The following is a 2,500-nucleotide window of genomic DNA, read 5'->3' as shown; positions in this document are numbered from 1 at the left end:
GCATGTGCAAATAAATAATTCTGCAACGTCACTTACGGCAGAGGATGATCATATCGATTGTTCGTAAAATACACATAATGATTTATATTACGGTGTCGGGCTCATCCGGTCGGAGAACAAATATAGTTTTATGTCTAAAAATAGTGTCTGGTTCGGAGATGTATGCAACGAACAAGAATAAAAAGGAGAATGAGATGATATAGTTAGAGTTTTTGGATATAGTTAGGTTTGATAACGTATGACTTAGCGGTTATTTGTTACCAGGTAATATTTACTTTTGAAATTCTTTCATTTGCTAATTAAACTAAGAAAAAAAAAAAAAATGCGTATTTCAACATTCAAATTTAGAAGAAATGATTTCTGTTGTTGTTGCTGTTTCTCCCGTTAATTATCGTTCAGTTCTAAATTGAGCCTCGATTCATTATGTTTCGGACACCCCGCAGCCACTAATGTACCAAGTCATTATTAATTCATTGTTTCCGCCGCCATCTTTACGCCGCGTTGGGCTTGGAGAGGCGAGAAACAAGGGGTCATTATGGCCAGACTGGCGACGGGAAATTTCTCGTGTTTCCGTGGTTCTTTCTCCTAATAGCTTTGTGATTTATGTGTGCATGATCTAATATTAAAGAGGATTTAATCTAAGAACAAATATGTTCGCGTTTTGTTAGATGTTTCATGAGTTTTGGTGTTGTTGTTTTTCTCAAGGGAAGGTATCCCACCAAGGCATCTGATTGGTAACACTGCGCGCGGCAGGAAATCCTCGTGTCATTTTCCGTGTTCGAGACTTCCCCTTCGCGGCGCCGAATCCTGCCACGCCCAAAGCCTACATCTGCCCCCTCCGTGCTGTCACGCCCAAGTGACTCCGGCATCAACGAGAGGTTCCATGAATGGGGAGCAAAAGTTTATGAATGGAGCGATGAGCGCGGGAGATATATTAGAGATCAGTTATGAGGCGGCGGTAGCACGCTCCGTGGTTTCGGACAACGCTTCAGTGGCTACGAGGAGTTGTCGCGAAAAAAAAAAAAATCATAATAATCACAAGAAATCACAATAATTCAACATCGTAATGACTCGAGGATCTTAACATCAACATAATCCACATTCTAGAGACTACAAAATACCTATTATTCTACCCCCCTCCCCCCAAAAAAAAGAAAAAAAAAATCTTCAAGACAGCAACCGATAACATCTTCACGGAATACCCAGTCAGCTGATCCGTCAGCTGATTCCTTCATGCTGTCAAATGATCGACATAAATAAAACTTTCGGAATCTTGTTTATGGTGATGATAGTGATTTTATAGTGATGGCGGCTGCGATGTCACTGTGAAACCTAGCTTATGATAATTTAAAAGAAACTATTTTGTTATCATAGGTATTGACATAGATTTACGCATTGAGATAGAAAAGATAGGGCCATGAGGTACTGAAGGCCTCGGGATATCTATCTTTATCTTAAATCTATCAGCTCAATTTTGGAATTTTAGAAGAATTGTATGTGAAGGCTTTCAGTTTGTAATGAAAGGTGAACAGGGAAAGAAAACACAAAATATGATATATTAATATGATATATTATGCAAAATATGATATATTATACATTTTTTCTTTAATAGTTTCCTGTAATGCAATCTTCACTGTTATCAGCTTTGTTATCTAGTTCCTCGTGACTGCATATGTTGCACCATCTTTGTCTTTCATCTCTTGATTACTGCCTATATAAAAGAATAGAAAATACGGGAGAAAGCAAGGGAAGGAAAGATTGTTAAGAAGAAAATGCTGAGAAGACACACACACACACACACACACACACACACACACACACACACACACACACACACACACACACACACACACACACACACACACACCCTACCACCCACATACACACAACGTCTCACCCTGTCAAAGCGATGTTTCCGTCAAGCCGTCAAACCACCAGGCCGTCAAGATGTCAAGATGTCAAGGCATCAACTTGCATACTTTCAATCTCTCTCTCTCTCTCTTTCTCTCTCTCCTCGCTCGTTCGCTCTCACTCTCTCTCTCTCTCTCTCTTTCTCTCCCTCCCTCTCTCTCTCTCTCTCTCTCTCTCTCTCTCTCTCTTTCTCCGTCTCTCTCTCTCTCACTCACTCACTCACTCATTCATTATCTCTCTCTCTCTCTCTCTCTCTCTCTCTCTCTCTCTCTCTCTCTCTCTCTCTCTCTCTCTCTCTCTCTCTCTCTCTCTCTCTCTCTTTCTCCGTCTCTCTCTCTCTCTTTCTCTCGCTTTTTTCAGTGTTCTCCCCCGTGCACGTATGTCAGAGCATACGTGCCGGACATGCATGGTTATACGCGGGTACGTTCCGCGTGTGAGAGCAGCTTGTAGCGGTTGCATGACGCCTGTGCATGTGTTGAAGTGTATACGTGTTGAGTGAGACGGGGAAGAGGGAGAGGGGGAGATGATCAAGGGGGAGGAGAGGGAGAGAGGGAGATGGTGTAGGGAGAGAAGGAGAGGGAGAAGGAGG

This window comes from Penaeus chinensis, chromosome 11 (genome assembly GCF_019202785.1).
Source record: "Penaeus chinensis breed Huanghai No. 1 chromosome 11, ASM1920278v2, whole genome shotgun sequence".
In the NCBI taxonomy this organism is placed as follows: domain Eukaryota; kingdom Metazoa; phylum Arthropoda; class Malacostraca; order Decapoda; family Penaeidae; genus Penaeus; species Penaeus chinensis.
The sequence above is the reverse complement of the archived record's forward strand: the minus strand, read 5'-3'. Positions refer to the sequence as shown.